This window comes from Balearica regulorum, chromosome 1 (assembly GCF_011004875.1).
Source record: "Balearica regulorum gibbericeps isolate bBalReg1 chromosome 1, bBalReg1.pri, whole genome shotgun sequence".
In the NCBI taxonomy this organism is placed as follows: Eukaryota; Metazoa; Chordata; class Aves; order Gruiformes; family Gruidae; genus Balearica; species Balearica regulorum.
Window position 1 is genome coordinate 175154449 of NC_046184.1, and position 22597 is coordinate 175177045.

Here is a 22597-nt window from a genome sequence, read left to right on the forward strand (position 1 = left end):
CCTTGTTTTCTGAAAACAGAGCCTATACAGACTATAATATAATGGCATATTTTCATTGGGTTTGGCTGAGATAGATACAATTACTTTTCTTCATAGAAGCTGGTATGGGGCTGTGTTTTGGATTTGTGCTGGGAACAGTGTGGATAACACAGGGATGTTTTCGTTCCTGCTGAGCGGTGCTTACACAGAGCCAAGGCCTTTTCTGCTTCTCACACCACCCCACCAGCGAGTAGGCTGGGGGTGCACAAGGAGTTGGGAGGGGACACAGCTGGGACAGCTGACCCCAACTGACCAAAGGGATATTCCATACCATATGACGTCATGGTCAGAATATATAAGGGGCTTGGAGGGCTGGGCAGGGGGGGCGGTGACATTTGGAGTGATGGCATTTGTCTTCCCAGGTACCCGTTACGTGTGATGGAGCTCTTCTTTCCTGGAGATGGCTGAACACCTGCCTGCCCATGGGAAGTGGGGAATGAATTCCTTGTCTTGCTTTGCTTGGGTGTGTGGCTTTTGCTTTACCTATTAAACTCTCTTTATCTCAAACCATGAGTTTTCTCACTTTTACCCTTCTGATTATCTGCCTCATCACACCAGGAGGGAGTGAGAAAAGGCCTGTGTGGTGCTTAGTTGCCAGCTGGGGTTAAACCATGACAACCTCATAGAGTCATTTAGGTTGGAAAAGACCTTTAAGACCATCAAGGTCAACCGTTAACCTAACACTGCCAAGTCTACCACTAAACCATTTTGGTGAAGGAATTTTTCCTAATATCCAATCTAAACCTCCCCTGGCACAACTTGAGGCCATTTCGTCTCATTCTATTGCTTGTTACTTGGGAGAAGAGACCAACACCCACCTGGCTACAACCTCCTTTCAGGTAGTTGTAGAGAGTGATAAGGTCTCCCCTCAGCCTCCTTTTCTCCAGACTAAACAACCCCAGTTCCCTCAGCTACTCCTCGTAAGACTTGCTCTCTAGATGCTTCACCAGCTTCATTGCTCTTCTCTGGACACGCTCCAGCACCTCAAGGTCTTTCTTGCAGTGAGGGGCCCAAAACTGAACACAGGACTTGAGGTGGGGCCTCACCAGTGCTGAGTAAAGGAGGACGATCACATCCCTAGTCCTGCTGGCCACACTATTCCTGATACAAGCCAGGACGCCATTGGCCTTCTTGGCTACCTGGGCACACCGCTGGGTCATACTCAGATGGCTGTTAACCAACAAGAGAATTTTGGCTTTTCATGACCACACATGGCGAGACCTTTGTTTCCTGTAACACACAAGGGACTTAACATGAAGTTTCAAGATTTGCTTAAGCTGTGCTACTGCCAAAACCAGTCTGTGTAACTGGGGGGAAGCTCTGCTATTCTTTCGACTTCATTCAGGACTTAGATGTCTGTTGGTTTCCATTTCACAGCTCTAGCTGTCCATTATCTGAGCCAGCTCATCTCAATTTCCATGACACACACAAGGAAGAAGAGGGATGTATGAGAAGGTGGCTGAAATGAAGGAAGACAGGAATTTTTTCATCACCATGCTGTAGTTAGGAAGTCTTAAGCTGTTTTGGAAACCCAATCTAATGGAGCTTTGAGAAAGATATTTTTATGAGTAGGAATTACATCCATAAGTAGGCATCTAAATAAAAGCACTGATTTTTTTTTTCAAAACCATAACAGAAAGTCTAGTCACTATAATTAATCACTACAGGAAATTCCCTATGGGAGCCTCATAAGGCATTTTTAAAGTGGCCTATTTTATTTACCTAACTATGAAGATGAAAATCTAAATCTAAGATCCAGTTATTTCATTCTCCTTCAGTTTTGAGCAATATGCATAAATAACAGCCATCCTGACAAAATGCTGCAATGCTGGTTGAGTACTGACTCACAGGGAAGCTTGATGACCAACACTACTTCCTACAGTAGTCTTTTTTTTTTTTTTTTTTTTCTTTCTTGGAAGTCTGCCATACAGGTATTGACCAGCTTTCATGCTGTTTAGCTTGTAAAAGCTGACAAGATCACAGCCCAAGGTTATATGACTGCACTTCATATAAATCCTGCAGACTTTAGGTGATGCTACAGAACAGCCAACAAGCCATTCTAACAGAAGCCCACAATGCTCTTTACACCTTGGAGAAGCTGCATACTCTTTGAAAGATAATTATCAAAGTTTATAAGGAAGGATAATATGACACTGTTGAGTGAATCCAAAATATTGGTAATAGTCCTTTCACATTAATAATTACATTTATGTTAGTTTAGAACTTCATACTTGTTCTACTTTTATTGTTTACAAATGCTGATGAGAAATTATCATTTGGAGTGACTGAAATGCAGGCTGGCATATCTTTACATGTTTACAGGGAAGTATCCAGATAAGAAAAAAATCAACTTTGTAGTGCCTAGTTACAACAGCTAAATAAACAACTCTAACTAGGATCTTTCTACAACTGATTGTAAGAGTTACATGATGAAGAGAAGAATGGCAAGAAATTGGTAGATTGAGCAATGCTTTTGTCTTTTTAGGTAACAACTAAAAGATTTTGGGGAGAAAAAGTCTATAAATGAAACCTTGCCTTCTCTAGAGCCTAAGAATTTGTAAATAGGATTCTTTTCCCTCAATCCTCTTGTGATACTAGGAGACGAAGTTAATTTTTTAAAGAAAGATAAGCTTTCTAATTTTATCCAGCAGTTCAGTGGTTAAAATTTACCTCCAGATTGTGAGAATCCTGGATTCAGCTCCTTTTCTGCCTGAAGAGGTTTACATATTTCTCACCTGTTGTGAACATGCCCTTTTCTGCAGAGTATTTTCTAATATATGGTGAAAAGGAAGAACGCACAGTTTATCCTAGTTTTACTCAGTCTAAAAGAATGTAATAGTCTTTGAAATAAATGTGACAAAGGGAGAGATGCATTGCTGGATGAGCACAGATGAAGGATTCAAACACAGGCAGTATATACTAAATAGGTTATAAAAATTACATCTATTCTCTATGCAGTGATTGTACTCATATAAAATTATTAAGATTTCTAATGGAATGGCTGTTGGGATCATAATATCATTCTTTTTTTTTTTAAGAAGAGACCTTAACCTGTTCATCAAGACATATTTTTGGGCAGCTCTGCTGGTAACTTGTCTGTTGGAAACTGAGGCAGAGGTGAATGCTTCAATTATTATGGCAATATTAACACTGGCTCCTGATCTGTTATAAGAGCTCTGAGATTGTTTATTAGACTGAGTTGTCCAGCAGACAATGAACTACCTAGTACAAGTTTAGGTGCATGGGGAAAATTTTAATACCAAAATTGTTGGTCTTCAATAGTTTTGATAAAATTTTCATTTAGTCCTCGAAATATTTTGTGGATCTTCTCCAAAATGTGTGGAAGAACTAGCAGGAAGGTCTCTACAGTTAAATTAGTATGTGGAAAAAGCACATCTTCAATGATTGCTATTAGAAATAAAGAGACTATAGAATTATTTGATTTCAAACTATGACTAACGCATTGTTACAGCATTGTGTACTTACTTTACAAGTGAGTAATATGACATAAAGAAATATTCTTCATCACACAAGTCACATTTTGTACAGTAATAGGAAAAGTTTCTTAAGTTGAAAAAAGTGAATAATAATGTGAGAGACAGACAGTATAGAAGAATGTTATATAGATTAAATGTAAAACAGTGTTCCAAATTGCACCTTACACCTGAGCTGGGACTTGCCACTTCAGACATTTTGCATCAGAAATACACTCCTATTTCACAATTTCTCATCAGCTGTGTACTAAGGCATGAAGTGCTCCACTTAATACCACAGCTTACACAAATAAACATGTTTGATTTTGATGAATCCTGTACTTGCTTTTTGATGAATACTATTGAGACAGCTCATTAAAAACTAGGTTTTTTCACTTTGGTCACATTACTATCTAGAACAAAGTCAGACTGCTCTGCAAAAAAAAAAAAAAAAGTTATATAATGACTTGGATTTCACCTCTGCTTATTAAAACAACATCAGAGCCATGTGCTGTTTTTTTCTGAGAAGAGGATTGATGTAGTCATGACAGCCAATGCTGTCTAAAAGATATTGTCAGAAGTTTCACTAGATGCTTTTCTGTTGAGGGGGAAAGCTTTAGGCAATCAGTATGTTTCTAAGACTACATCTGTATGCAGCGGTGTTGGAATTGCTGGTATCAACTTTGAAAATTCATGTTTGAGGAGAAGTAGTATAGCCATGGAGATGGTGCTAGGCCTAAACTCGCAAAACCTGCAGCTCAGTACAAGCAATGAGCCTACTTGGAACTCTGCACTAGTGTGACTATTCTGCTTGTAGTAAGGAATTTTCTCAAAGCTTGTATGAATAATTCTGCTACCTTACATTGTTTGTGCTCCCTGAATTCACACTTCTTTAAAACAGAAGTTTGGATAAACAAGATTTGCCCTTTTCTCCCTTCTTTCTTCTTACAAAGATAATCTGAAATTTCTAAATGTTTGTTAAAATCCTTTACTGGCTGACTGTATTAATTTTCTATATTTGAGAGTCCTTCTTTAGCAGGGTTCAATGGAGAAGGCCTACGTAGAACAATATTATTCCTCCCATTTACTGTGTAACTGAGACAGAGATATTAAGTAAGTGGCTTGTTTGAAAGCTGTGATAAAAGTGGAAGCAATACCTCAATTTCTGTCTTATTTGCTAGTATCGTGGTTTAACCCCAGCTGCCAGCTAAACACCACAGAGTGCTCGCTCACTCCACCCTGGCGGGATAGGGGAGAGAATCAGAAGAGTAACAGTGAGAAAACTCGTGGGTTGAGATAAAGAGAGTTTAATAGGTAAAGCAAAAGCCACACACCCAAGCAAAGCAAGACAAGGAATTCATTCCCCACTTCCCATGGGCAGGCAGGTGTTCAGCCATCTCCAGGAAAGAAGAGCTCCATCACACGTAACGGGTACCTGGGAAGACAAATGCCATCACTCCAAATGTCCTCCCTTCCTTCTTCTTCCCCCCAGTTTTATATGCTGAGCATGACATCATATGGTTCGGAATATCCCTTTGGTCAGTTGGGGTCAGCTGTCCTGGCTGTGTCCTCTCCCAACTCCTTGTGCACCCCCAGCCTACTCGCTGGTGGGGTGGTGTGAGAAGCAGAAAAGGCCTTGGCTCTGTGTAAGCACTGCTCAGCAGGAACAAAAACATCCCTGTGTTATCCACACTGTTCCCAGCACAAATCCAAAACATAGCCCCATACTAGCTACTATGAAGAAAGTTAACTCTATCACAACCCAACCCAGCACATGTAGGTCACAGGGCTTCTCAGGGAAATGAAAAAAAAAAAGTGATCTATGTACCAGTAAAGCTGTTCCTAAAATGGACAGCTTCTGATTTCCCTCTTTGTGGGCATATTTTATCCATAAACAAAAAGGAATATTCTTACTTCAAAACATTATTTCTGCTGGGTATCACAAGCCAGGAAACATAGCAAATGGAAAGGCTAAGAGATACGTGTGGGTACCTTGATGGCAATTTCCCAGGCCTGAAGGCTATTTCACTGTGGTCACAAGTCACTTAGTTTTCCTTTTACTTCAGTAAGACTTTGAGACTTCTTTTCCTCCTTTGTAAAAACTTCAGGAATCAATCAAAAAGTTCAAAAACATTCAGATATTAATGGTTTCACCTGTGCTACTGCTAATTCTAATAGCTGGTGTGGAACAGAGCACTGAAATAACCCTGTGAACTAATTTACTTCTCTGAAAAACAGGTGTTATTCCACTAAAAAGGTAAGGGAAAGGATCATCTTTATTTGCCAATAACTGCACTTGGCAAGGGAAAAAAGAATCAGTCCCATGATTTCAAGTCAAAACAGCTGTGTAATTATTGACCAATAGTTGGTCATATTTTTCAAGTATAATTTTCTATTTGAAAATTTGTATACATTGCTTTATCCAAATTGGATATCCTGTTTTCTTTGAAAGGCTGAATACAGTGATCACTGCTGAGTTATTATCTTGTTTTTCAATATGTGACATGACAAGAACCACAGAAGGTTGAAACATGAAGTGGTAAAATACTGTTGGCCCAATTTTGATTTGACACTACTGGAAACGTAATTTCTTCAGTGGAACTGTCTTTGATAGACATTGCTCTATGTGTGATGCTTATGTTGGTCTGATTATATATTTGCATCACTATAATGTTTAAGGAATTTGATCACTAAGCACTTAACAACTGAAAGCCATTCTCAGCTGATAACTGTTTTTTTTAAGAATATAACCCAATATAGATAGGTACTGATTTTGCACATTATTTAGATAACTGATGTTTATTTGGCCTTTTTTACTAAAACGGCTTATGTCAAGGTATTAGAAGCACAACCAGCAGGTCAAGGGAGATGATTCTTCCCCCTCTGCTCTTGTGGGACACCATCTGGAGTACTGCATCCAGCTCTGGGGGCCCCAACATAAGAAGGACATGGATCTAATGGAGCAAGTCCAGAGGAGGGATGCAAAGATGATCAGAGGGCTGGAGCACCTCTCCTATGACGACAGGCTGAGAGACTTGGGGTTGTTCAGCCTGGAGAAGAGAAGGCTCCAGGGACATGTTATTGCAGCCTTCCAGTGCCTAAAGGGGGCCTACAGAAAAGCTGGAGAGGGACTGTTTACAAGGGCATGTAGTGATAGGACAAAGGAGAATGGCTTTAAACTGAAGGAGGGTCGATTTAGATTAGATGTTAGAAAGAAATTCTTTACTGTGAGGGTGATGAGGCACTGGAACAGGTTGCCCAGAGAAGCTGTGGATGCCCCCTCCCTGGAAGTGTTCAAGGCCAGGTTGGATGGGGCTTTGGGCAACGTGGTCGAGCGGAGGGTGTCCCTGCCCATGGCAGGAACTAGATGGTCTTTAAGGTCCCTTCCAACCCAAACCATTCTATGATTCTATGATTCTGTGTCAATGTCTCTATTAAATACTTGTGTGATAATAAAACTATCTTTCTCTAGTTTCTTTTCTATCCTAGAAAGGATTGGGTTTTCCATGTTGACAGGTTTTTTGTGTTCGTTTGTTCGCTTGTTCATTTTTTTGTATAGGTACAAATGAGTATGGATAGGGTCTTACAAAACAAAAGAAAATGGTTTTTAGTTAAAAATAGCAAATTCTTAAGCAGTGGGCAAATAAATTCACAGGAGAGGTTTATCACTGAATTCCCCTTCATGGAAAGATTCACTACTCTTACAAGATTTTCTTTGCAATATACTATTTTATTGTTCCAGTGGAAAGCAACCAAACAGGGACGCAGGAAGGCATGGTATCTTAAGCAGGTCAATCACAGAGGACTTTGAATTGCTTTCTCTAGTTAGTTAAGAGCAAGTGATGGGTTTGTGGGGACCTACAAAGCTAAGACAATTCTGGTGTTTATTTGAAGTAATCGGAGCTTTTTAGGATATGTGTCTCAGTTGCCAGAGGGAAGCTAAAATAATGAAGTCTAAATCTCGTGTCTAGATCTGTGTCCAAAAGCACAGACTACAGTAATCTCTTAAGAATGTAAGGGGTAGATACTACGTGTTTGTCTGTTTTTATTACTCCTCATATAACTAGGGAAACCAAAAAGACCACAAGATTGTAAACCAACTTAATAATGCCCACAGCAGTAGGGATTGTCATAGAGAAGATAATCTTTTTCAAATGCTATTCCTACTTGCATCTATAGCTACCTACCATGTTGATTTGAAGGAATGACTATTTGAAGGAATGTTGATTTGAAGGAAGCTGCAGTAGATATCTGAAATGAAGGAATGTGGAGTTTGTGTTTCACCTCCTGATGTCCCACAAGCTTTTTGTATGTGTCTTGTGATAAAAAGTGTGAAGGTCTTGTGATACTTGTGATACAATACAGAACAACAGCCAATACCCAACCATATTTAAGGAGAAAAAAGGTAAAATTTCTAATCTTTTCTTACAGTCAACTGGGGGAGTCACATAAAAATTTGGGTGCAAAATACCTACTTTAATGGAATATTACACAGAAATATCACAGCATTTATCCCTTGCCCACAGAAAAAAGCAGTCACCTGCTAAAGATCATGTAGGTCTCTATTTCTTTAATTATGACTGCATATATACCTACTGATCCAAGATTTTGGCAGCTGGCTTGTCATTTTTGTTGGTTTCTCTGGTATCACATATTAGAAAAGGAAGACCAGATACAGTATTACCCAATACTTTCAAAGACATCCATATTATAGAACCGTAAGCGATTCAAAGCTTGTATTTGGAACCATTTTTATCACAAGTTTTAAAGAAGGTCAAATAGGATCATTAACTAAAGATTCATAAAATATTTCACTTTAAATGAAGGTTTTTGGAAGCCATAATAATGGTGAATGCACTCCAAGTTGAATGTTACTTAAGTTTGAGAGAAATGAATCGAACACAAGTTTCTCTGAGGTTTGTGATAACTTTGCAGATTGATAGGCCTTGCTTATTTATTGACATGATAATTTTGTCATGTTGTTGTGATCTTTATCAGCCTTTATCTTTTAAAGGGTTACAAGTAGGAATTAGAAAATGGGTATAATAACAACAAAAACTTGAAAATCTTTAATATAAAAAAGTTATATATTATTTTTCTTTAGGATTTAGAAGTTAATGTTACATTTATGTTCTTTTATTAACTTCCTTCCCCAGTCAAAAGTTACATTCAATAAAATCTACATATGATTTCTTATTATTTTTATTCTTATCATTCTAATTAAAAGAGAAAAATAAAATATGATAGGTCACTGTTTGTTCATTCATGCCTTGAATGGCAGCTATTGTATGTGTCTGTCTTTTGAGGATTCCAGAGCTGTTTGGCACAGTGAGAATAAGTGACCCTGACATTATCTCCACACTATTGATGTTTTGCGTGGAACCATAGGCTTTGTGAGAAAACTAAGCAGTGTGTAAGTGTGCACAGAAGTTTCCTGTAGGATAGTTTTAACCTAAACAATCTTCACAAATTATTTGTAATCGGTCTTTCATGCTGGTTAAATCCGTGGATCAGGTGTCTTGGATCTATATTTTGCCAAGAGATTTACAATCATCAAAATTTGCTCTTGAAAGCTTTGTGGGCTTGTTGTTGGGGTTTTTTAATTTGTTTTGTTCGAGATTGTTTTCCTCCTCCTTTAAAAGATGGCTTTTGGATTGGCTTTAGCAAATGAGCCCTGAGTTGCCTCACTGTCCTGGTTTCAGCTGAGAGGATTGATTTTTCTTCATAGTAGCTAGTGTGGGGATACGTTTTGGATTTGTGCTGGAGACAGCATTGATAATATAGAGATGTTTTTGTTCTATGGACTTATTGTTGAGCAGTGTTTACACGAGGCCAAGGCCTTTTCTGCTTCTTGCACTGCCCTGCCAGCGGGATGGCTGGGGGTGGACAAGAAGTTGGGAGGAGACACAGACAGGACAGGTGACCCAAACTGACCAAAGGGGTATTCCATACTATATGACGTCATGCTCAGTTTATAAGGAGCTTGGGGGAAGAGAGAGAGGGGGCGGCGGCATTCGGGGCAATGGCGTTTGTCTTCCCAAGTAACCATTACGCGTGATGGAGCCCTGCTTTCCTGGGGATGGCTGAACACCTGCCTGCCCATGGGAAGTGGTGAATGAATTCCTTGTTTTGCTTGGCTTGTGCGCGCGGCTTTTGCTTTACCTATTAAACTGTCTTTATCTCAACCCACGAGTTTTCTCACTTTAACTCTTCTGATTCTCTTTCCCATCCCGATGGGGGGGAGTGAACGAGCGGCTGCGTGGTACTCAGCTGCTGGCTGGGGTAAAACCACGACAGTCTTTTTGGCGCCCAACGTGGGGCTCGAAGGGTTCGAGATAATGACAGATTTGATCGGAATGTGCTAGATTGAATTTATAGCTGCTATTAGCTATTTAGTATTAGCTGTTTAGCTATTAATTGGCAGGCTCCTGTGCTTGCCATGGGGCTTGCTTGCCTTACTATCTATTAGAGTCTAGTGCTCGTTAGTGGCTGCTTTGTGCTTTCGCTGCTCGCTGTACTGCTGTACTTCTTATCATTTTACTGTGCTGTGCCTGGGAACATTTTGATAACAGCAATGGTGATGAGCCTGGCCTGGCAGATGGCCAGGGCATCGCTGCTGTTTTTGTGCTGCTGTACTGGACAGGCTGGAACTCCTGTGTGCACTTGAGTCGAAGGGACTGTGACCTGTGGATGATTCCACGTTGGAGCAGGACACCCCAAAGCGTCTGTGGCTGTGGTTGCATCTGTGCCGCAGCAGGTATACCTCGAAGTGTCTGGGGCCGTGGTTGCATCTGTGCCGCAGCAGGTATATCTCGAAGTGTCTGGGGCCGTGGTTGCGTCTGTGCCGCAGCAGGTATATCTCGAAGTGTCTGGGGCCGTGGTTGCGTCTGTGCCGCAGCAGGTATACCTCTGGAAGGACTGTGAGCCAAGGATGAGTCCATGCTGGAGAGGGTACACCTCGGAGCATCTGTGGCAAGGATAAGTCCATGCTACAGCAGGTACACCTGGGAGCATCAGTGGCTGTGCATGGGTCATGCTGGAACATTTCAAAGTGTGTGGCCATGGACGAGCCCACGATAGGGCAGGTTTATTTCTGAGAGGACTGAAGCGACTGTGACTGTGGGCAAGGCCACACTGGAGCAAGTGTATCTATGAAGGCATTGTGGCTCATGGAGAAGGCCACGTTGGAACAGGTGCACCTCGAAGCGACTGTGGCTGTGGGTAAGTCTATGCCACAGCAGGTGTACCCCTGGAGAAACTGTGGCTCATGGATAAGGCTCCGCTTGGAGCAGGTAGACCCCTAAGGGACTGCAGTCTGAGGATAAGTTCAAGCCGGAGCAGGGGCAAGGGGAGGTGTTCATTGCAATGGTAAACTTGATGGTCTGACTCGAAGGGACCAGGGGTGGAGATTGTAATGGAAATACCTTTAAATTGTTGTAACCCATGATTTGAGTTGCATGTTACAGGAATTATTGTAGTAGAAATCACCTGAGCCAATGGAGAACAAGCCTTACAGGAGGCAGCGCAAGTGCAGCAGTGGACCTGACCTGAGCTGGTTTTGGTGCCCAGTAACTCCACGTCAACAACCTCTCCTGTCCTGAGTGACCACCATGGTGGATGGAGCCCAAGGTTGTGGACCAAGTGAACCCAATGGACATTTTGTGGACATTTATGGACATTTTAAAAGGGTGGTCCACAGACTAAGGGAATGATATCAGCATATTATATCAAGGGATGAGAAGGGTGGTGGTGCTTAATGAGGATGTATTGAATTGTGTGGGACCTGGGCATGACGTAAATAGTATGGAATAAGGGGTGGATAATGTCCTGGTTTCAGCTGAGAGGATTGATTTTTCTTCATAGTAGCTAGTGTGGGGATACGTTTTGGATTTGTGCTGGAGACAGCATTGATAATATAGAGATGTTTTTGTTCTATGGACTTATTGTTGAGCAGTGTTTACACGAGGCCAAGGCCTTTTCTGCTTCTTGCACTGCCCTGCCAGCGGGATGGCTGGGGGTGGACAAGAAGTTGGGAGGAGACACAGACAGGACAGGTGACCCAAACTGACCAAAGGGGTATTCCATACTATATGACGTCATGCTCAGTTTATAAGGAGCTTGGGGGAAGAGAGAGAGGGGGCGGCGGCATTCGGGGCAATGGCGTTTGTCTTCCCAAGTAACCATTACGCGTGATGGAGCCCTGCTTTCCTGGGGATGGCTGAACACCTGCCTGCCCATGGGAAGTGGTGAATGAATTCCTTGTTTTGCTTGGCTTGTGCGCGCGGCTTTTGCTTTACCTATTAAACTGTCTTTATCTCAACCCACGAGTTTTCTCACTTTAACTCTTCTGATTCTCTTTCCCATCCCGATGGGGGGGAGTGAACGAGCGGCTGCGTGGTACTCAGCTGCTGGCTGGGGTAAAACCACGACACTCACTCATGTGGACTTGAAGACTGAATAAAAAGCTTAATATAAGGAGTAATAGCTTTGAATGACCATAGATATTCCCAATTCTTTATTAATGGAAGGTAAAGTGACTGAATTTCTTCTGCTGGGCACACATTTCAATTTAAAACAAAACAAAACAATTTTTAAAATTTAGAAGAGATATACTTATGTTACTGCTTAAAAATCATACAAGATTTAAAATTCTATTAATTTTCTACTAGTACCTTGAATTTACGATATTCAGTAATCTATTCTACACATAATTGTTAATGGTTATGTGGACATAACATTGATTCACACTATCTACCCAACATGTGTAGAAAGTTAAGTTTGGGAGGAGGAGAAGGAAGAAAATGGAAGTCAATATCTATTTCTACTGGTGGATTCAGCCAGCTGTGCCATTTGAATTGTATTTTGGCTCTAAGGGGGCCATTCCATGGTACTCATGAAACTTCTATGGCTCAGCCACTTTCAAAAGTCTCTTTAGTGCTGAAAGGAGTCCTTAAGCTTTACAATCCTGTTAAAGCCTTCATTTTCCACTCAGATTAACCTTTATACTTTGAATCATTGGGGTATTCATCCTCACTTGAAAGCAGACGGAGGAAGCTATGGAAAGTTAGAGACAAGAGTTCATCGTTTTGAGGTTAGGCTATTTTTTTTTTTAAATGTGGGGGAGAAATAAACCTCTCTTTTTGAGCCCTACAAATAAAAATGCCTCATTCTAAGGAAGAGACATAAACTATCAAATGCAATGAAATGTTTTTGTTAAATAATAAGCAACAGAAGCATAAAGAAATAAATATTTTTCATAGAGGTAAAATATATACAACTATAAAATCATAAATATAGTGGAGAATTATAATATGAATTTGTAAATTGTATGCAAATAGCTTGAAACCAGATCTACAAAGACATAAATAAAGCAACAAGACTGAAAGGTTTATATGTTGGCTTGTTTATAGAGTAGCACAAACATTTTTCTTTTTTAATTGGCAATTAATTTTCGGCAGCCATCTAGGTACTTTCATGTCAAATTACTTTCCCTATACTAAACAAGATTAGGCATCCAAGCAGCAAAGCACTTATGTGAAAAGTGAGAAACTGACTGTCAAGTAGATATTTTCCACATATAACCAATTAAAATGTTTCTTTTGTGATGAATGGATGTTGTAATTCCACATCTTGTGTTTCCACTTTGGTCTGCACACCTGCCTAACTTCCTGGTTCTTATGTCTGAGGATAGATAAAGGCAATACTGAGTTCTCTTGCTGTTCCTCTTGCTCTTTAACTCCAGGACAAATGTAGTGTACAAGCATCTGTTATCGAGGTTTGAGTTATAAATAATATATCCAACCAGTAATGCTGCCCATACATATTTTAGTTCAGATGAATACCCACAGTACAATGGATGAATGAAAGCTTTTTAGCAGGTTGTTGCTTTGATGACTTTTTTCTTTTGCCTCACTTCAATATTTTTTTCAAGATATCTCTACATTTAGAAGTAGGGCTACTGACACATAAGGTATAAAGTAATGTATTATTGATACTCTTCAAATGAATGACATAAAAAGGAAAATATTGATTTTAAGAAGATGTCTCATTTTTCTTATTTCACAGAAGACTGATGCAGGTTCATGTGGCTATCAATATTATTTGAATTAATGCATATTCCTTGCTATTGATTGTTTTAACAATGATTGTCATAACTGATTTATGGGCACTTACGCATGTTAAATTTTTAAAAAGGCAAATATCAGATTTGTATATATAGATGGATTGACTTCAATAAACAAGATTGCTAAATGTTAATGACAAAGTGTTTGATAGAATTTACATTACAATACATTATGTTCAATACTTTGTTTTTAAAGTCCTAGTGAAAAAGTTCAAAGATTTCTTCGAGAAATTTTACTGAAGGACAGATTCTGTTACTCTCATTCATGGTACCTTATGCAACAAGTCACTCCTTTGATTTCAATAGGATTTGTTATATATAAATAAAATAAAGGGAAAAAAAGCTAACCGTACCTTAAAAATCAATGCAAACATCTGCATTGACTTCAATGGGCTCAAGGACGGTCCCTATTCAACCTGAACATAAACAGGAAAGAATGGATGGGAGGGAGGGAACCCAAAACTTTTCAAGGAAGGTGACTGTCTTCAGGGAAATAAACCCAGGTCAAAAGGAATGACAAGAACAAAGTAGCTGAGATGAGTATAAGGAATTTAAGATACATAGAAGAGCAATTCTGTATTTCAGAAGAAATGCCTTGAATTACAGAGAAGAATCCTGGACAACACAATACAGTGACTTACACTACACAAGTGTGCTGATATAGTGAAGAAACCATTTGGGGAAACATCTAGAAGGTTTATGAATTTGTCTTGCTGTGTGTGTATGTCTAAAGGACCAGTATTGGCTGAAGAAGTTGGGCTGCAGCACCTCAGCTCTCAGGCAAGTGCACTAGAGAGAAAAGTAGGGATTCATTTCATGTTAAGTTCAGTATCCGTAGGGTCGTTGCCAGTTTTCTAAGTCTAATCAAGTAACCCATACATAATAAATGGAGAAAAACATCCAAGAGACAATACATCTAATCTTTAAATGGGTAGCAAAATAGGTGAACTATTATTTCTTTCCACCTACTGGAAAGGGAAACCCAAATGATTACTTTAGCCTTAGTAGACCACGTGTCAAATATTTCAAATTAGGTGAAATGAATCCCAGGTATTTGGAGAGTGCTTATAAACATCCCAGTAAGTAAAACTGCCTGGATTCTGTTAGGACTCAAGGAAATTAAGGATGATCAGTGTCTAAGTTAGAAGCCAGCACAAGGACCTGTTGTATGTCCAGCAAGGCAGTTTCACCAGGACAGTTACCACATTAACTTGACACAAGTTAAGCAATCTCTCAGAAGAAATCTTGAACTAAGCAGAGGAAGATTTAAGGAATGTTTTGTTCCAGCCAAACCCTAACTGAGAAAATAGCTTTTGAGCTTATCTTTAAGCATGTCAGCATTCCTTCTGAATTAATTTTATCACTTGGTGTTTAAAGATAAGCATGCACTTACATTGCTGGTTTATTTGGTTCAATTTTTGGTTTCGTTTGTTTTTTTTTAAAGAGCCATACAACAGTTTGATCATAGGCAAGAGCATGTAACTTTTTAAACATGGATTTTTAAAATTATAATCCCTTACCTTGAAACTTGAGGGGCAATTACCCTAAATTCACATGTGATTTAACTGTAAAAATATTTATTGAAGATACTAACACATAAAATGCCCAGACTACCTTTATATCAAAAACATTTGGGCTTTTTTTGTTGTCAGCATCTCTATTAATTACAATTACAGTATCTGTTATACGTAATGACTTCATACTGGGAGCTCAACTGCTTCCCACTCTTACTGCAGTTCCAACAAAGTAGCTGACATCTGATAATCCTTGAGGTCCTTTGAGTTCTGTCACTTTTATGTCTCAGATTTAGACTGGATAGATTGCAAACAGATATACAAATAATTTTTTATTCATAACTTATCTACTATGTAATTGCATAGTAAATACAATATAGTTACAAGAAAATCGCATTCTTGTTTATATCTCGGTTAAAAAAGTAAGATAGTCTGCAGCTATTACTGTTAGAATCATATGACAGTTACACTATGAATTCTAAAATATTTATCATATAATTAAAAGTAAGTAATGTAGGTTTTATTTAGTAGAAGAACAGATTCCCAAAACCTGTCACCTTAGCTCTGGAACTTTCACAGCACTTCATGCTATTATTAAGAAAATTGTATTTCCTTTTGTATACACATACAGTACTATCCCACGCAAGGGATACATTAGTCTTTGCAACGTATTTGAAGTCTACACCAATAAGAATGTAATAGCCATTTGCAAAACGTGTTTAGAAGACAGGCTTGAACGATGGTGGTGTGATTCGCATAAGCAGTTTGTTTCCCAGGAAACATAGCTTTTTCTCGGTCTCTCACTATGGTTTTGTGGCTACATCTAGGCTAAGGAACCTGAAAGTGTTTCTTTCTGTCCCATGATCACATATATACCCACTGGCTGCATCCTAAGTCTGTTAGGCGAGACCTAGGTGTGTTTCACTTTTTCTTGTTGTTGTTGTTGATTTTTGTCTGTTTGGTGTTTTTAACCAGCTTCCACAAAGTGTTCACTAGATCTAGTTTGAGCCCTTGATACCACTACGTCTTAACTTTCTGACTGTCAAACAAGACAGTCTTTTCACAACAGGAAGACAAGTCACAGGAAGATGGCTGTATCAATACTAGCTGTACTTATTTATAAGTTAGAAGTATGCAAAGCCTATTTATTTATACATGCTATTGCTCTAGTAGGGTCCTAAATGGCTACAGTAATAGAAAACAGGCAAATCTCAGGGAGGCCTTCAGTATACCCATTGAACCAATCTAATTCTTACACATTAAGAAGTCTTATTACTTTTATGTAAAATGTCACACAAAATTTACAGATCCATTACTGCCAGCATTTCTATCACAATACAGAACATGCTGTGGACTCAGCTGGTTTATACCTCCTCTCTGGAGCACATTTTGTCCCATCAGTCATAGTAACTGTGACTTTGAAGAATTTCCACTGCTGAGGAAGATCACAAAGCCTCATGGGAAATGTAGTTTCTGGATAATGACTTACAGGGAAAAAGAGGTGTGTTAACCCTTCAAATGCACACCTTCATGACTGAATAGGGAAATGAAAATTAAGATTGCTGTTAAATAGTGCAAATGTGAAATAAATGAAATTGGTGAACTTTTCCTGAGAGTCCCCCACATCTGTAGTGTAAACTTTCCTAAAAACAACTATGCCAAAATCACATCATTACAAATGTAACAAAATACTGCCTCCCTCTTCCTGATGTGACTATATCAGCAAAGCCTTCATACTTTCATGTGCCAGAGTATCTTGGAGAATACACAGGCATGTGAGGTTCATTAACCTATCATTAGTCACTGACAAAGTGCTACTGCATATTATGGTCTTAGCTCTGGTGGTGATTTAAGCTACTGTGCTTGGCTTTGTGCTGAAATAGGCTAAGAGTATCCATTAGGCAAGTTACTACACTTCAAGCAAAAGGGCAAGAACTAGTTTCTGATGAGTGAAAATTTCTTAGATTATATGAATTTGTCTGCGATGGCAAACTTGTGATGGTTTAATTAACCTGTAAGAAATCCTGGCCATAATTGATGGAAACCTGGATAGCAACAACATTTTGTCTTATAAAGTAGAAATACCAAATCAAAAAGATGCAAAAGACATTTTCGGAGCACTAGTTCAACAACAGTGTCAACAACAGTAATGTATATTACGCTTAGAATACACATCCATTCTGATACTAAAATCTGTGTCATTTAGGAAGGATAGATGGATTCACTCACAGGAACAACTATAACTTTTTTTAATCAGGAAAAAAAATATGTATATCCATACACACTTTATAGCACGAGGAAACCTCAAAATTGTCTTGAATGATGACATTTATAATTTTCTATTGCTGATGGCACTTTGCTTTGCACTATCTATCCTGTTTGCCTTTTTTTCACAGCTACATTATGCTGATGGCTCTTAGTTATGCCTGTGGTTCTGATACCATTCTAAAGACAGTTTTCATTGTATAAACACTCAGAACAGTTATTTTTGTTTTGGGCTGGAGTCCATAATTATTTTCAAGCCTGCAAACACATTACACTTTGCCAATCCAACTGAATCTTTCTCAGCCATCCTCTACCAAATAATGCATGACCTCCTCGTTTCACAACATAAGGATTTAACATATGTTGTTTACAGTTATATGTTACCTTCACCATTACAGCACTCAGGGGAGTGAGGATTTTCCTCGTATATGTTTTGGAAACACTGAAATTTTCTGCAATTTCACCTTCTTAAGTAGCCTCTGACAAACCTGCCGTGAGATTACAGAAGCAGCGGACTCTGGATCAAGCTCAATTTTATATTGCATTGCTTTCACTTGCAAAGGAACTCAAATAATAACTTCTAAATTAAACAGCTGTAGAGATGTTAAGGTATTCTCTATGGACTCTGTGCTGTCGTCTGCAAGCTGATGATTCTGGAATTCTCAGGTATTGTCCCCATGAGGTGCTTTTTGCACTGACCTGTACATCTTTTCTGTGTATGTCCCAGTTTCTTTGCACAGTGTTTGTCCTTGAACCAACAATAATTGGCACTGTGAGACTGTGTTTCATAATAAAAATATACAGTCTGTAAGTGTTCCCTACACTGTCCTTCCTGCTCTTCTCTTGGTGTATTTGTTGATAAATGGATTTTCTGATGCTGTCATGACCCCTTGCCATTTTCAGTAGCAGTCCAAATTAAAATAGTAATATCTAATATACATTTTATGATGAAAGCAACCACAGTCAATAGATGATTTGTGTTTTCTTAATTTTGAATATTACATACTATACATCCCTTTAGAATTCAGAATTGTCCCTTAACTCCTCATTGAAATCACCTACCCACTGGCAATGCATTTCTTTAATTCAGCCACTTATTAATGTTTGAGGTTTTTGTTTTCTTTAACCAGTCTGTAAACACTCTGCAATCACCAACAACTTCTGAAATAGGGTAAATTTCTAGAATTTATACAATATCAGCATTTGTTTAGTACTGTGGTTTTGTGAAGCAACAGAAGATATGCAACAATTTATGGGTTTAACCCCTACTGTACTCAGTAAGTGCTACCTTTTTCTCATCCCTAATATCATTATTGACTATATACTGTTATATTCTCTCAGTATAGGTGCTTCAATCCTCTACTGAGCTATCAAATGAAAATCTTTTCCCCAGGCAGACAGTTTAAGTTCCTTTTCCTTCTATATTTGAGCTGCACTGCACCAGTACTCTAGGATGTGGTTTTAGCTTTACTTTCCATCTCCAGATAATTTGTCTTTTACTGTATATGTGGAATACGGTCTTGTGTTTGTCAGTAGTAATTGCGTCTTGCTGCTTGCTTGCCACACAGAATCTCAAATAATCATATGTATTACCTGTGTAGGAGTGTAGACAGTGTGCTGCTATCTCAGGGTTGCGATTCCTACAGCAGGTATGACAGGCAGATAACTCCATGGCTCTTGAAACAAGGCTGGTGCTTGAGAAAGAAGATGTTATGACTATGTTCATTTTACAAAAGGAACTTGTGTTATCAGAAGGAGAACACCAAAAATATATACCAGATGGTAGACATTGACAAATATCCAATGCTCTGTTGCATTACTTACAGGTGAAACTTACAGGAGAAAGCATTTTGCCTTTGTTTTTTACAACCCAACGGGTGTTTCATTTGTAACTAGAAACAATCCAGCCATTCTGAGGTTATAAGGATAAGCTATAAGGATGAAGCTCAACAGCAAAATGAGTACCTGCATTTTATGAATTGTATTACAAAGGAAGAGAGAAATCAGCTGGTGCTATAGTCTGCATTTATTTATTACTTTTGAGAGAATCTATATGAAATCTCATGCTTACTCGCTTGTCAACTTTTGTTTCTGAGCGTGAAGGGATGTTTGGTTTTAGGTAGAAGTCTTTGAATTTTTAGTAAGAATCTAGTTTTGTGGAATTGCTCTGTTACAAAGAATGTGTTAGCATGTCAGGTTTCTGAAAGAGGAGAGCCTGTGGATAATTGCTCACGCATTTAAGCATTTATTACCTAATAGGAGAAAATCCATTCTTCGCTTCTCACAAAGTCAGCTTCTTTAAGAGCAGCACTTAGCTGGAAAAGCAAGAGGTCTAAGTGGGCACCGCCATCAACTAACTAGGCTATCATTCTATGTACTACCATCAAAAGTATTTGGGTCTCTGTATTTAGACAAAGGAAACTAAATATGGAGAGTGCTTTTTCCCACAGTCTCCATAGAATATATATGGGTCTAACTAACACAAGCTGTACACTATTTCATAAACTTGATTCACATAAAATACATGGAGAAGAGGTCAGAAAGAAAAAAAAACCCTTCTTTCTCTATTCTTTCTTTTTCTAGTTCTATTTTTCCAACTGAGTAGTCCATGCCTTCATTTGCCAGAACTCTTGTTCATCTCTTTTTTGTTATGCAAATGGCTTACACATTACTTACATGTACATTTTAGAAATGGACTCTCAAAGAGGTATTAGTAACCTATTGATTTTTTTCTTATTATCAAGTATGTGTTTTATGACTGAAAGATATTGTGAAAAGGTAACTTTTTCAGGTTTAACAAATATTTTATGATCACATTTGGGATATACTATGTCAACTTACACCTTGCCCATCTAGACACTGAGAAACAAATTTCCCAAAAAAGAGGAGGAAAATGCAAAACATGTTTGATAGGTTAAAAGGAAGAAGACTGATTTTTAACAATGAGTTTATTGGAGAGAATTATTAGTACAGGAACTTCTCATATTTTTTGAGGGATCTGAGGATAACCTAGGTAACATAGTGATTTTTTTGGGGGGGTGTGGTGGTGGTGGTGCAACTGTCTTTATCCATTACATGTCTAAGAACTGATTTCCTTCCTTAATCTCACTAGATATCAATCTGTACCTTGTTCAAGGATTCATACACTAATTTATGTTTTTACCTAAATTGCACAATAATCTGAAACCTCTCATTTTAAAGGACAGTTACAACATTAACAGGCTCAGTCTTAGTCTTTAATACTATGGGATAAAGGTAATGGAAAACATGAAATTAAAATAAAGAGATTTTGCAAGTTAATTTGTTTTAGTTGCAACTGTTTTATCCACCCAAGAAATCTCTTTCCCTATCCATTCCACAGGGTTTCTCTATTTTATACCAGAATCCCAAACAAGTAGTTTTAAAAGGTTTTGTCATCTCTTTTTGAATATATATTCAAACATCCCTCTGAATACTTAACATGAAGACCAATCTTATGGTTTAACTCTCATTCATACTTATTCTTTTTGTCTCTAATTGTTGATAGAGGGTCCATAGCCAAAGCAAACGATAGTGACCACGAATATTTCTGATTATTTCCTTTTTGGATTTACATAGTACATTTTTTTTAAGTTTCTAATAAAAGAGCAGATATGCAAATCCTCAGTGTTTTCTGTCTTGTCAAGTACATTTTTACATATCAGCACCTCTCTTGTTTTTACGTGCTATATCTGAGGTCCAATATATCCCTATTGTTACAAGTCTACTTGGCAAGTAGCCCAGTGTCTCTTTTTTTTCAGCTGTGACAACTTTCTTTGCTTCTTTCTGAGAAAAGAACTTCTCACTGTGTGATCTCATTAAGTAAGTCTATTTCCATAGGAGTTACAGATTGTTTTAGAGCCCTGTGAAGGCTGGCTATAAAAATTTTGGGCAAACTGCCTTAGATATCTAATAAATATATCCACTTACTCCTTTGTAATGGAGCAACACAAGAATTTCTCTTCCTTTCCCAAAGGAAGGACACTTCAAGATTGTTTTTTAACCTTCTTTTTGCTTTATCTGTATCTTCTTTTTATAAAATTATCAGAAAATGTCCATTCTCTCTTCTGAATATTGATCAACTTCACTTAATTTCAGATTTCTTTAAGTAACTAATGGGGTTGCTGTGACTTTTTTTTTCTCAGCACTGTGAGTATATCTAATAGTGTCTCTTTTTTAATACAGAGGTGAAAGATCAGGCCAGCTTCTAAGGACAGTCTGCACCCTGATTTACTATAGAAAATATTATTTATAGGTTACTTATCATTGGACAGAAAATACTGGAGTCTATAATACTAACACATAAATTAAAGGCTCATTAGCCTCAAGATCTCATTTTTTAAACCATGTTTTCAGCAGTTAAAAAAAAAAAAATCCTCCTTTTTGCAGTTCCATATGTAAAACTGTGACAATAAAATAGTGTGCTCTGACAACCTATAAAAGAGAAAATCAACACCTATATTCACAATAGACTATTTATTTGACAACCATGCAGTGTGAACTTCTTACCTACAAGCAATGACTTTGTCTGAACTTTATTCCCATAAGAGTATTTATTTCTGAACTTTGTATTTATTTTATGTGGTCTTTGTTGCTCTCAATCTCGTGATTAATTTTATTTCACTATAAAACAAACAAAGTCATTAAGCACCTGATCTACTTAAAATAATATCCCAAAGAAAAGAAAAAATATGATAAATTACATACACAGTATATATTATATATATAGATAATGGTATATATGTGTGTGTATATATATGTACATATATATACCTGTGTACGTATACAGCTTTTATGCTTCTTCAAGGCATATTCCTCATTATTACAGTGAAAGCACACTATTTCCTAGTGCTGTTTTCTAAGAATGACAGCTTCCTCTTTCTCTTGTGCCGTTTGTACTCCAAACACATCACACTAATCTTTTCTTTATATACTTTTCTTTAGACTCTCCTCATTCCACTAAGTTTCCCCCTTACAAAATAGTCTCCCTGTAGTTTGATGTATGTTAAAGAAGCACAGACTTGAAGAAAATGTACCCCATAGCACCCTAAGGTTAGTGATACAAGGACTAACAGTCTGGGAATCTGGGTTTCTTTTCAGAGTCTTCCAGAGAAGAATATGGGCATTCAGTATGATGTCTCTGGCATTCACTTTGTCTCTCTAAA